This window comes from Alexandromys fortis, unplaced genomic scaffold (genome assembly GCF_014885135.2).
Source record: "Alexandromys fortis isolate MF-2015 unplaced genomic scaffold, M_Fortis_MF-2015_v1.1 scaffold_119, whole genome shotgun sequence".
Lineage (NCBI taxonomy): Eukaryota > Metazoa > Chordata > Mammalia > Rodentia > Cricetidae > Alexandromys > Alexandromys fortis.
This window is the reverse complement of record NW_026067991.1, coordinates 1,016,482-1,030,843: the sequence shown is the minus strand read 5'-3', so window position 1 is coordinate 1,030,843 and position 14,362 is coordinate 1,016,482.

The window sequence follows — 14,362 nt, the reverse complement described above, 5'->3', positions numbered from 1 at the left end:
TACTCTTCCCCCACAGTACACAGACACACACACACATGCACACACACACACACAGAGCACATACTCTTCCCCCACAGTACACAGACACACACACACACACACACACACAAGCTCCCTTACCTTTTTATTCTGAGATAATTTGACTTGACTGTGTAAAATGTTCCTTGCCACCAAAATAGCCTCAAGACAAAAGAGTTAATAATATAATGCTACGTGGAAAAAGAAAGCAGCAGTTTAACTCGGTAGTATTTATAGCTGTGTGAAATAATGGCATTAAATCAAGTACTCAGCGAACAAAGAAGATGAAAGCAATTAGTGTGTTAGCATGATAGAACTTTGGGTGCTCCTTTTCTCATTTTTTATGGCTGCTATTTGTGGCATGAGCTCTAAGATACATACAGACCCGAAGGCCTTCTTTAGTTTAGCCTGATCCTCTGGAAAGTACAGTGTCAAAGCCCCCAATGGGCCTCCTCTTTCCAGAAGGGCCTCAGACGTGGAGGCTTTCCAGAGATCTTCTCATGTTTCTAAGGTAGGGGCATCATTCGTAAACAGGGGGTGTGTTATATTTAAATTTTTCACTTGCTGAAGCAATTACTATTTACTACCAGTCAGGACCCACCCCATTCACATTGAGAAGACATAAAGGCCAATATTGAGTCATTTAGACAGTTTTTATTTCCACAAACTGGCTAAGCACTGTTTTCTTTTATAGCAGACTTTCCCCCACAAAACCATCTCACCTTGATAATTGAATAAGTGGAGGTTTTCATTAGTTGCCAAATATGGTCAGATTTTATGCTAAAGTTCAATATTTCTTTTAGTTTGATAGTAAAATAGACTCAAGTGTTATGTAATGTTTTCCCACGGAAGAGGTGACGTGAGCTCACTAGAAGCAGCAAGGAGCAGTGGGGCCCGAAGCCCAGGGGTGGTGTGGGGTGGGTGAGGGCTGGTCTTGGCTCCTTGGTCCAGCAGGTTCTCTAAGGATCCTGCTAGAGCATTATGGTTTTGTACACTAAGTGAACTGTTGCTGAGAGAATACCTGTACTTTTTTAGGGGAAAGAATCCCAACATAGGTATAAAGTGACTGCCAGGCACATGTCTGTAATTCTAGCACGGGGTAGGCTGCGGCAGCGAGATCAGAGGATTCAAGCTAACCTAGGTTATATAGTGAGACCTTGGCTTGGAAAACAAAATCAAATGACTAAAAGACTAAAGTTTTACACTGCTTTGCATTGTCTTCAAAGCCTTATCCACGTATATGGTTTGCCAAGTCACGTGCAGTGCCTGACGTATGTATTTCCCAAAGGAATAAAAACCTTTACTCCTGTTACACGTTATAGTCTTTAGATTGCAAACTTTACATTTTGTTCTTCTAACATTTCCTAGTCTGCTAATAGTAAGTGAAGTATAAAATGTAAACCTTCAGCCAATTCTTTTTATTTTTATGTTGTTATTTTGAGACGTGGTCTCTCCATGTCTTTGGCTGTCCTGGAACTTGCCTTGTACATCAGGCTGGCCCTGAATTCACAGGAATCTGCCTGCCTATGTCAACCAAATACTGAGATTAGAAGGTGTACCACCGCACCTAATTAAGCCAATTCTTTTTAAAATTTTTGTTTGTTTATTATTTATTTTTGTTTTATGTTTATTTTATATCTATTTATGTGTGTGTGGTCTCTGTGCACATGTGTGTGCCTGTGAGTGCACATGGGGGCCAGAAGAGAGCATTGTGTGTCCTTCCCTATTCTCTTCTCTATTCCTTAGAGGCAGGGTCTCTCCCTGTAACTGAAGCTCCCAGTTCTTGGCTAGGCTGCAGTCTGCCTCCATCCTCTTGTCTCAGTCATGCCCAGCACTGGGGCTGCAGGTTTGCATGCGCTCACTAGTTTTGTGGGTGCCAGGATCTGAACTCAGGTCTTCTCATAGTTACACAACAAAGACTCAACAACTGAGCAATCTTCTGCCTTTGGAGCCCCATCCACCCAGCTGTCCAGCATCTTCTGTATACCCAGAAACCATAGTCAGCAAGGATTCATTCAGCTCTGAAATGGCTCTCAGTAAAGCAAGGTTAAAAGGGGACTTGAGCCAGGTGTGGTGGTGCACGCCTTTGATCCCCGCACTCAGGAGGCAGAGGCAGGCGAATGTCTGTAAGTTCGAGGCCAGCCTGGTCTACAGAGCAAGTTCCAGGACATCCAGGGCTACGCAGAGACTTGAAATAAGAGCTACCAGATGCCAGAGTTGAGTAATGTGGTGTAGTCAAGGATGGAAACTTTATCCACAAATATCTTAGGTAAAATGAAGGGGAGCCAGGGAGAGGGCTTCAAGAAGCATGCCCCTGGGAATGCTCAAAGAGATTGGACAATTTTCCATAAATACCTAGGGCATTCAGATATATGCAAACACGCCAGGCTCAAGGGAGCTAGCTGGGCTAAAGGAATAAAAAATGTCTCATACCATATTCATGTGTGCTTGTCCAGAAAATATTATAAGGATGAAGATTCTCCAGGCAGGCACTATGCATTGATTGCATAGCTACCTGCAACCATGTAAAAGAAGTACCCACTTGTCTAAGTCAGCACTGATTGTCAATTTGGCACAGCCTAGAGTCCTCTGAGAGGAAACTCTCAATTAAGGGACTCCTTAGATCAGATTGGCCCGTGGCTATGTGTGGGGGAGGGTGGCTTGATTATTAATTGATAGAAGAGGACTCAGCCCTCCTAGCGCACCATTCCCGGGCAGGCAGCCCTAGGCTGTGTAAGGACACTGGCTAAGCACGATCCTTTGGCTAACCCAGCAAGCAGCATTCCTCCACGGTTTGTGCTTCAGGTTTCTGTTTGAGCTCCTGCCCGACTTCCTCAGTGGTGGACTGTGACCTGGAACTGTAAGTCAAGTAAAATCTCTCCTCCCCTAAGTTGCTTTGGGTCATAGTGTTTGTCAACGTGAACGATTGAAACTAGAACACGGACAGGTGGAAGTGTCACCCATCTCCTGGCATCCATATGTCCAAAGAGTCTGGAATGTTCAGGCGGAAGCTCCACCCCAAGACCCCTCCCCATCTCTCTCCAAACCCTGATACACCTCAGAAAGCCCACCAACGTTGGCCCCTCCCCAAGAGATGCTCAAGACCACTCCCACAGGGTATTTAAACTGCCCCCTAGAAAACAGACGTGTGGTTTCCTGGTCTTTCTTTTGTTTCTGCTCTAGAGGGCTGGAAAGCCATTTAGAAGCATTGTTTCCATTAAACCTGGGCTTTTCCTAATTTAGTTTGATTTGGATTATTACATGACAGAGGGGCTTGTTGGGGTACAGAAACTTTTCAGTTTTTTGCTTTGTTTTGTTTTTGAGACAGGGTCTCACTCTCTAACCTAGGCGGGTATAGAACTCACAATATATCGCACGCTGACTTCAAACTTACAGAAACCCTCCTGTCCTGTGCTCCCAAGCACTGGGGTTATGGGTGCCACCAATACCCAGCTTGTGAGTCTATTCTTGGACAATATATAATATATATAATAATTATATAATAACAGTTACACTGTTAAATGAATGGTCTCCTCCAAAACTGTACATTAATGGGAGACCAAGTGCCCACCCCCACTGAAAAGAAAACACAGAAGGAATTTAAAGGCCACGTGGGTTGGATGCTAACTTCTAGCAGAAGAGTTCCCAGCATCGTGAACTGGTCATTAGGGAAAAATTCCAAACATCTTCTGCAGCCAGTCACCAGCTCCACCTGCTTGCCACCCAAGCCTTCTGTTTCCCACCCCTCCCAAGTCAAAATTCCTGCTGGTGTTCTGAGTCAGTTCCAAATCCAGAAGGTGTCAAACGGGCTCAAGCTTGCTGGCCAGCTTGACTACAGCTGGAAGAAGCAGGTGACTACTCCTTCACCAGGGCATTATAGCCGTGACTAAGTGGGTGTGTCTTCCTTGCCTGCAGCCTGGTCTCCGTGTACAAACCACAGAGTCAGAGGACTGCCTGCGTCTTCTCTCCAAATTGAGGGAGTGGTTGGTGATGCCTAGGACCAACCCATTGCGAGATGCTATGGGAATCTACAAAACGAGGCTGACATCATGCATTTTTCTTGGAAGCATTTTGTCAACAGATGATAATCTGCACTGGAAGCAGCCTAGATGAGTCATTTTTGCACCTACAAATTACTATTAACTACCTTGGTGGGCTGGAAGTTGAGTTGCTGGCACTTTGTTAAGTCTTGGCTTGGATGACAGACACCTCAGGAAGCATCCGCCTCAAAGTGGTTGGGACGGGAACTTTCTATCACTTCCTCCTTTTGATCGCGATCTTACCACGCCTCATAATCCTTGGTTATTATGTTGCTATTTGTTTATACATTTATTATTTGTGTCTTCTACTAGAACGCAGCTTCCAAAAGCAGCAACCCCAATTTTCTAAACTCTTGGAACCTCAGAGCCTTGGATTGAGATACTTGATAAAGGTTTATTGAATGAATGAGTGAATGACCAAATGGATGAGTAAATCCAGAGGCTTAAGACAGGTCCCATAACCCAGAAAAAAAAATCAATGACAGAGTGCAAACAGAACCTGTGTATAAAATGTCTATATCCATGTGCCTGAGCATATTCGGCTGAGATAGCTTCCCAGTTACTATTTCTGGTATGTTCCCACAACCGACCACTGGAAAATTACCAGCTCCCTGACACACACGTTTACTTTCTAAATGAAGAAACTGAAGCTCAGCCAAATGAAGTCACTTCAACAAAACTATGTGGCTCGTCATAGTTTACAGCTTGAACTCGGAACCAGGTTTCTACTTGTTAAGGTAAAAATAAAACAGAGCTGTCCCCTGAGAGGCCTGTGGGCCATGAGGGCCAGTGGATCCTAGGCAGGGAGCTGTGCAGTGGGTAAGAGCCAATCTGCGGGTCAGGTGGTCCCACTAGGAGCCGTGGAGGGTGAGAGACAGAGATGGATAGGCACGCCATGCAGAGTGAGGTTGAATATTTATTTAGTGGGTTATGGAAGGGAAGGGGAAAGGGGACAAGGGGACAAGGGGGAAGAGCAGAGAGAGGGAGAGAGAGAGAGAGAGAGAGAGAGAGAGAGAGAGAGAGAGAGAGAGAGAGAGAAACAGAGAAAGGGGGAGGAGAGAAGTGGGAAGAAGGGAGAGGACAGAAAAGGAAGGACCCAGGCTGGAAGCAGAAGGAAGATCTTCTTGCCTCAGCAGACATGGGAGGGGGCTTGTCTCTTAAAGGGACAGGAAAGACCATTACACTACTAAAGAAATGTTTTGCTCATAGGATGAGATGGATTTTCTTTTATAAAAATAATAGTTCTTTTTCTTTACCCCACAAACAAAACAAAATATAAGCTATAATTAAAAGATGATTTGTCTTCATGAGATGAAAACCAACACTATAGTATAAAGTCAGGGTTATACTTGACAAGCCAGAGATCACGACACAGGCAGTTTGTTCAAGGACTAATTGCTGAGAAACTGTCTTAGGCGTTCTATTGCTATGATAAATCACTTTGACCAAAAACAACTTATGAAACCTGTTTTGAAATATGAGAGTTGAGAGAGGTGGTGCATGTGTTTACTTCCAACATTAATCCCAGGAAAGTAGAAGCAGGCAGATCTCTGAATTTGAGGCCAGCCTGGTCTACAGAGAGAGTTCCAGGACAGCCAGGGTTGCATAGACATATGCATGTATGAGAAAAAAGTATGGTTCATTAGAGAAAGAAGATTTTTTTTTCCTTTCTAACAGATAAAAACCACAAGGTATTATTTTTGCCATAAGTAATTTCACTGCCTCCCAGGAGGGAGAGTGGTGAGAACCATGATCCCATTCTAAGAGATGAGTGAGCCAGCACAGACAAGACCACCTAGAGACTTGTCCGAGACCGCTAACAAACCTTTCATCATCTCATGTCACTATGTACCGTCTAGTATTACAGCATGTTAAAGATAGTCATCCCCAGACTCAGTGCCGGTGCTCACGCAGTGTAAGACCAGCACTCAGAGACTGAGGGGAGGGAATGGGGAAGTCTGGGCTGTTCAGAAAGACCCTATCTCAAAACAAACAAACAAAACAAAACCCACCAACCAAAAACCCCAAACAAAAGACATACACTCAACCAATAGAAGGCCCCCTATGAAGTGTGTCAACACAGAACAATGGCATTTCCAAAACAGTAATTGCCAAACAGAAGGAACCACAGAGGGAATCAAGATGAAGACTAACGATCACGTCCAAATAACCAAAGAATGCAAAGGAAACTCACACCACTCTCTAAAAATAGGATCTATAGAACATTCCAGAAAGACTGCATTGAATCACTCAGTTCAACACAATCAAGTGTGGGGTTTTCTGCCCAAGGGACGATGGTTTCAATTTTCTGCTCTTAGGGTTGGTTTGATTCATGTAAGGCCTACAACCCCTGACGTGCTTGTGTGGCACACACAGGCCCTATGTTGGCTCTCCAGCACTGGGAGGGCATATCACTTTGGGTCAGGAATATAAATTAATCATAGAGGGCTTATTTGCCTATCATGAGTGAGGTCTGGGTTCCTTTATCTCAAGTGACTTATTTCTTTGATTCTTTTTGCATGAAAATAGATGTTTTAGTACAAATCTAATTTATATGCTTAATGCTTTCTTTTTCCAGTAAAGGTGGGATTTCTTGAATGTACTGGATTTGGATGTGTATTCAGATATCATGCTAATTTTAATAATTTTAATTTGGAAACTTAGGTATGAAAAAAATAGAAAAGAAAATTTATTTCAGTATCTAATTTCTTTAAAAATTTATAATTTCAGTATCTCATTTCTTTTAAAAATTTATATTTTCTTTCTTTTCTTTGTTTTTTGTTTTTTGAGACTGGGTTTCTCTGTAGTTTTGGAGCCTGTCCTGGAACTAGCTCTTGTAGACCAGGCTGGTCTCAAACTCACAGAGATCTGCCTGCCTCCCGAGTGCTAGGATTAAAGGCATGTGCCACCACCACCCAACCAAAAATTTATACTTTCTTGTTTCCAATTTTTTTGTTAATTGTTGGCAATTTCACACAAGCACATAATATACTCCATCCACTGTCACTGTCTCCTATGTCCCTTTTGTCCCTGCCTCTCCCCTCCCTCTCTTCTCTACAAATCTCTTTCTTATGTACAAGATTAGACACTGTGTTACCCAAGAGCAGTAAGCTCCTCTCCCCTCACTGGGCTTACCACCTCCCCAGACATGGGCTGTTAAACAGGCTTACAGTACCCAGGAAGTGGGCTTCAGATTCAATCAAATGGTTGATACTCCCAACAGCTATGCCCCTACTGCACAAGTGGGCACACCTTACTCTGTAAGTTGACTTTGTAGTTTGTTGGGTTCATAGCTGGGAGAAAGGCTTGTCGTCTACTCTCCCAGCAGCCTTCGCAGCACCTTCTAGCATTCTGAAACCCAATCAGCAAGGAAGCTTTTAGTGTGGTCAGTTTGCTTTCTACCTTAAAACAGAGGCCTGTGTTATCTTCAGCAATAAGGCCTTTCCCTCTAGTTCTGGTAGGCAAGCAAGAGGGCTGACAAGAGTCTATTGTTTTGAGGACCCTGGAGCCTCCTGGGCCAACTCCTACTAGTAGCCCATTAAAGGACTAGATTTACATTCAGTAACCTATTGCTTCTAGGAGAGGCATTGTCTAGTCATGCAGGGGAACTCCTTTTTGTGATTGTTTTGTTTTATTTGACCTCAAATACACAAAGATCCACCTGCCTCAGGCTCTTTGAGTTGCCCAACACGGGTGCTGGGAACCGAACACTGGTTCTTTGCAAGAACAGCAAGGGCACTTAACTGCCGAGCCTCTCTGGTCCCATCGCAATCCTCACCTATGGACATGGTGGCCTGTCTCTCTTGCTATAGAACAGGCAGGGACTCTGAGTCATCTTTGAATTTCCCACTTCCAGTTCAAAAGAATGGAGTTGACACACCATCATATGTAGAACCTCTCTTAAAAATCAATTATTTTGTCTGGTGTGGTGGCACATGCCATTAACCTCAGAATCTGGTAAGCAGGGGCAGGCAGATCTCTGTGAGTTCAAAGCCAGCCTGGTCTTCACCAGTGAATTCTAGGTCAGCCAGAGCTGCATGGTAAGACTCTGTCTCAAAAAAAGAAAAAAGAAAGAAAAAAGAAAAGATAATTTTTAAATGTTCTTTGTAAATTTTTTTAGCAATTTAAGTAAAGACTTCTTAAAAAATTAAAAAATGTGATCGAAAAGCATCTGTGTCAGAGGTCTATTTCGGTGTGCCAGAGGTCTATTTCAGTGTGTCGGAGGTCTATTTCAGTGTGTCGGAGGTCTATTTTAGTGTGTCGGAGTTCTATTTCAGTATGTCAGAGGTCTTATTTCAGTGTGTCGGGGGTCTATTTCAGTGTGTCGGAGGTCAATTTCAGCGTGCCAGAGGTCTATTTTAGCGTGTCAGAGGTCTATTTCAAATGAACTCAAACACATTTGTAACATTTTATGAGAGGTAGAGTTGCTTTGCTCTAGTAGCTATTATTTTCCTGTTCTTTATTACTAACCAAACCTTAGGCCAGGTGTGGTAACACACAGCTATAATCCCAGCACGGAGAGGCAGAGAAGGAAACTGTGAGCTGGAAGCTAAGCTAGGCTCTACAGTGAGACCTGTATCCAAGAAACAAAGAAACAAAGTTAAAACCACAAAATAACATACTGGAATATAACTTATCATAAGAACATAATTAAGAAGATAATAATTATATGATTGGTGGTGTCCCATGCCTTTAATCCCAGCACTTGGGATGCAGAGACAAGGGGATCTGTAAGTTCGAGGCCAGCCTGGTCTACAAAGTGAGTTCCAGGACAGGCAGTGCTACACAAAGAAACCCTGTCTCAAAAACCAAAGGAACAAAAAAGTACAATAATTAGTGTTTTAATAACTATAAATGCTATAAAATAGAATACTAATTTGTACCAGGAATTATGGGTGACAAAGTTATTTCAATCATTTTCAGGTGAGAACCACCCACAGCGATGCTTCTCAGCCTCCACTTAAAGTTAATAATTCATCCACATCCACACTTTCAGCCGCCAGCTAAGTGTACCTTTCCTACCTCATTTGGGCCTGACTGCTTAGCATCCAGCACTGATAACTGCAAATATGCACTTTTTAAAGGGTCAGTAGTGCAAGAAGATCATGTCTAAAGTCTGTGAAAATCCAGCAATTTTGTCAAGAAAGCAAAATATGAGTGCCCAAAATTAAAAAAAGAAAAGGAAGAGCTGGAAGGAGGAAGGAAAGAGAAAGGGAGGGAGAGAGGGAGGGAGAAAAAAGGCATGGAAGAGAAAGCTTGAACACCACATAGATGCTAAAACAGCAGTGTTTCTGATATGCTGCCTTTAGAAGAATTGATCTGGACCTGGATGAATTTGTTCACGATCTAAAGGAAAAGGCAAGCAAGAAAACCAACTATTACAATTTAGGCTTTGGAAATCGCACATGATTAGAAGAAGCCTGTAATCCTGGAAGAATAGGGCAGGTGGGATGAGGTAGGCAAGGATTCTTCCAGGAATAAAATTCAAAACTGTACTTATAAGAAGAGCAGGGGAAAGACTGCCCCAGGAAAGGACTCGAGTGTGTGGGGGACAAAGGAAGAGCTAGGTTGGCAAGGGTCAGATTGTGAACAGACAGACAGATGGATAGATAGATGATAGATAGATAGATAGATAGATAGATAGATAGATAGATAGATGATAATAGATGTATGGAAGATAGATAGATAGATAGATAGATAGATAGATAGATGATAGATATGGATGGATGCACAGATAGAGACAAACAGAATCACTACAGACCACATCAAGGAGCTCAGGTTTCAATCTGAAGGTGGAGAGTGGTTAAAGGATTTAAATCTCAAAAAAACAAAACAAAACTAAACTAAAAGTCTTTAGCTAGGATTTAACGAGGATTTAAATTTATAAGTTTCATGTTGAAAAAAGGAAAAGAAAATCTACTCAGCAAGTGAGAGTCTGGTGTCCTCTGGGAAGCAAACACTTGTCCTCAAGGTGGCCCAGGGAGGGATGCCAGAATCTGAAGAGGAAAGGCTGCTTGGTGTTCAGCAAACCAAGACGCCACCTCATTCACCACACACTCAGGAGCCACTCACCACTTGGCTGGACACCTCCTCTGGGATACACAGTTCTAAGCGGTGGTACTGAGCAACTGCGGCTGAGATGGATGCAGAAGAGGGGGAGATGAAGGACTGTGAAGCTGGGAGGACTGGAGAGGAGGCCAGGACACTGATGTGTTGTAGCGTGGACCAGAAAAAGCAAAGACTGATTTAGAAGATATTCAGGAAACAGTTATGTGGGTTTAGTGATGGAGATTGGGAGTCTAACATGACTACTTGCAAGCACTCAAGAACGAGACTCAAAGGAAAGCAGGCATTTGTGTGGGGAGGTGGCTAGCTTAGGACTTAGCTCCGGACACAGTTTAGTGCATTGTTGTTAAACACAGATCCTGTATACCTACCAAGCTGAGACTCATCCAGTTGTAGTTCCCAGTCAGCCTCTCAGATATCACTAATTCATTTCATGTGCAGCTCTAGATGGCATGGCTCCTCAATTCTCCCTGATGGTTCAGTTTAATCCTGTCTAGTCCCCATTTCCAATCCAACTGTTGGGGAGGGATGAACAGTGTCTTCCTAAAAGATATGCTGCACAGGGGCTGGAGAGATGGCTAATTGGTTAAGGGCCCTAGCTGTTCTTCCAGAGGACCTGGCTTCAATTCTCAGCACCTAAACATGCAGACAAACTGCCAATGCACATAAAATAGATAATTTTTAAAAAAGATATATTGTCAGCCCTAATCTTCGGCACCTTCTCGGGGTCTTGGTATGCTGAATCAGGTTGAGATGAGGCTATTAGAATAGGCTCGAATCCAGTCCTAGTGATGTCTTCACAAGAGGAGAAAACACCACGTGAAGCCAGAAACACACAGGGAGAATTTTACACAACAACAAAGGCAGAGATTACAATAAGGAGTGTGTGAGTTAAGGAGTGGCAGGGATCTTGGTCACCACCAGAGAAGCTGGGAAGAAACAACAATAACAAATTATACCCAGCCTGTCACAGTGACACATTTCAGCACCCGGGGCAGAAAGATTTCCTAAGGTTCAAACCTGACCTACATTGTGAGTTCCAGACCAGCTAGGGCTATGTATCGAAGACCCTTCTCAAACAGCAAAACAAAAAATAAGACAAATTAATAATAAAATAATAATAATAATTATTATTATAAGCCAACCAGGAGTGTGGTCTACCTATGACCTTGATTTCAGAAAAGCCTTCAAAACTGTGACAGACTGCATTTGTGTTTTTAAAATGATATTTGTATTTCTAATATCATCATATCATTTCCCCCTTCTCTTTTCTCCCTCGCCAACCCTTCCATGTACCCTGTCTTGCTCTCTTTCAAGTTCATGGACTCCTTTTCTTGTGTGTGTGGTGTGTGTGTGTGTGTGTGTGGTATGTGTGTGTTTCCAGGACTGACCATTTGACCAACTGGTGCACTATTCCCTGAGGAAGACTATTTTTTTCCTGCTCTCAGAATCCCTTTGTTGTCTGCAGTTCTTTTTGTAGGGTTGAGGCCTCTCGAGTCTCCCTTTCAGCATCTCTTGTTGCCCTTGTTCAGCTCGTGTTTAGCATCCACACTGGTGAGACTTCATGGGCGCAGCTTCTGATATTTTGGAATCAAAATGTGTGCTCCTTAACCTGTAATAAGGTTTGGTGCGTGTTGCTGCCTGCTGTGCCTGAGATTTTTTTTCCTGTATTAATTGGTGGAGAGAATAAACTGGATCAAGACCCCTGGACAAAACAATACCTCACACATCTTGTAGGAAGTTGTTTGACACAGTGGATAACCAACAATGTTTCTTAAAAGGAAGAAAAAAACTTGAGAAAAAGTTCTTTTCGTGGGGTGATGTATGCCCATATTTCTATATGGTTTTGCAGCCAGGCTCTGAAGCCATAGGCCCCACCTGAGGTGGTCATGTAGACCTGCAGACAGGCTGTCACTGCCCCAACAATAGCCAGGGTGTACTGCTCCTTTCTCCTTTGTTGAAAAGGTAGATCGCCTGGGGAGAGGTGTTTCCCAAAGCTGGTGACTAAGTTGCAGGTGTTTCCCTAGCCCTGGCATCCCCCAGAAAGAGAATATTAATGAGGTGATGGGGGGGGGTGGCTGAGATGCCCTTCCGTGATGATGGTGTAAGCTGTGTCTGGTTATTTCTCGTGCCTCCATACCAGTCCAGTTAGGGAAAATAGTTTTCTATGTTGGGGCCTTCGGTCCCTGACAGGGTGGGAGGTTGAGATACGGTTCCATGGTGTAGCCCTCCATGACTGTCCTGGAACTCGCTCTGTAGACCAGCCTGGCCTTGAACTCAGAGGTCTGCCTGGCTCTGTCTCCTGAGTGCTGGGATTAAAAGAATACACCTCAAAATGTTTACTCAGTGTGTATGTGTTCGTCTTCTGTCTGTCTGTCTGTCTGTCTGTCTGTCTGTCTGTCTGTGTATACATAGGCATATACATACAGGTGTCAGAGGAGGCCAAATGACATCAGATCCTCTGGAGGCTATTGTGAGTCACCTGATATGGGGGCTAGGAACTGAATTTTGGTCCTCTGGAAGAGGAGCAAGTGCTCTTAGCTACTGAGCCATCTCTCCAGTCCTGGAATTCACTCTTCTATTGCCTTCTAAATGTTTTCCATTGCTGGGCAGTGGTGGTGCACACCTTTAATCCCAGGACTCAGGAGGCAGAGGGAGGCAGATCGCTGAGTTTGAGGTCAGCCTGGTCTACAGAGGGAATTCCAGAACAGGCTCCAAAGGTACACACAGAAACCCTGTCTTGAAAAAAATGAAACAAAACAAAATGTTCTCCATCATTTGACCTCCCCAGAATCTCCCAGTAAATCCCCCAAATAAAAGACAAAAACTTGGTAGAGACCTCCGTGAGTCACACAACCCCATATTAAATGATGGCCACTCTCACCTGACTGACTGGTGCCAGCCCGTACTACTTTTGTTACCATGTATTCTGCACAGCATCCAGCAGAAGCAGTTTGGTGTCAAGGAATGGAGCCAGAATGTGGGGCAGAAAGGGCAGAGGAACATGGAGAGAGGCCCTGACCTTTAACACGTCTACGGGTGAAGCGGTTAATTTCTACAAAGCGGTTTGTAATCCAATTTCTTAGAAATACGAGAGTAGCATAAAGACAAGTGGACAAAGAAGTGGAGTATCCAGACCTTACAAGTGATCAAATAAAAGAATAAAACAACAAACTTGATTAAAATTACTTATCAAAGTAGGATAAATGCAAGCGGAGTAGAAAAGATTTCCCGCTAGAAACACTACTTTAAAGTATTTACAAGTACTTCATATGTATTCTTGGGTTTGCTGCTGTTTGATTTTACTTACATCTGTGTGTGTGCACATGCGCTGTAGTGCACACATACATGTACTTCATAACATGCACGTGGAGGCCAAAGAACTGCCAGTGGGAGTCCGTTCTCTCCTCCCACCATGTGGGTCTCTGGAGTCAACTCAGATCACCGGGCTTGGTGGCGAGTGCCTTAACTCACTGAGCCACCTCCCCGGCCCTGTTACTTTTGTGTGAGTAGGTGGGGATGGGGTTGGAGATGGAACCCAGGGCCTGGTCGGTGCTCAGAACATGCCCTTCACCCCCAGGAACACCCTATTCTCTGTATTTGGAATCAAGGTCTACTCCTTATCGCATTATGAGTTTATAGAATAAAATGCAATCAAATCTGACCCAATTTATACTATGAAGCTAAATATATTTGCTTACTTTTTTCAGTAATTTACAGACCAAATCAGTGAATAAGTATGGAAATTTTTCAGTCCCCAAAAAACAAAATCAAGCCCTAAACAAAACAAAACCAACCAACCAACCAATCAAACAAAAGCCGGAGTGATTTCTAGCCAGCACAACATACTCAGTTTAGCCAAAACCTAAGATCCATTTCTTGCTAACAACTCCCCCAAATCACCGTGGCTTAGTCTTCCTCTTTCCGGTTTTGCTCTCGCAGTCTTTGAACAAGACTACTTGTCCAGATTCTGTGGGCTTAGCTCATTCTCAGAGGGTCAGGAAGCGCGAAGGCTCGTGAAAGCTGTGTCCTGAGAAGGGCATGTGCTGTGTCCGGGCGGGCCGCTCTCAAGCTTCTGCGGCATTCTGTCTTTGAAGAGCAGCAGGCAGAGTCTCACAGCACATCAAAGCCGCTTCTCAAGCAGGGAGTAATTAATCTCTGTTCTGGCACCCTTTAGGGCTCCGGCTCCCTTTCTAAAACTTCTTGTATTTTGATCAGATAATGTTGCCCCTGCAAAA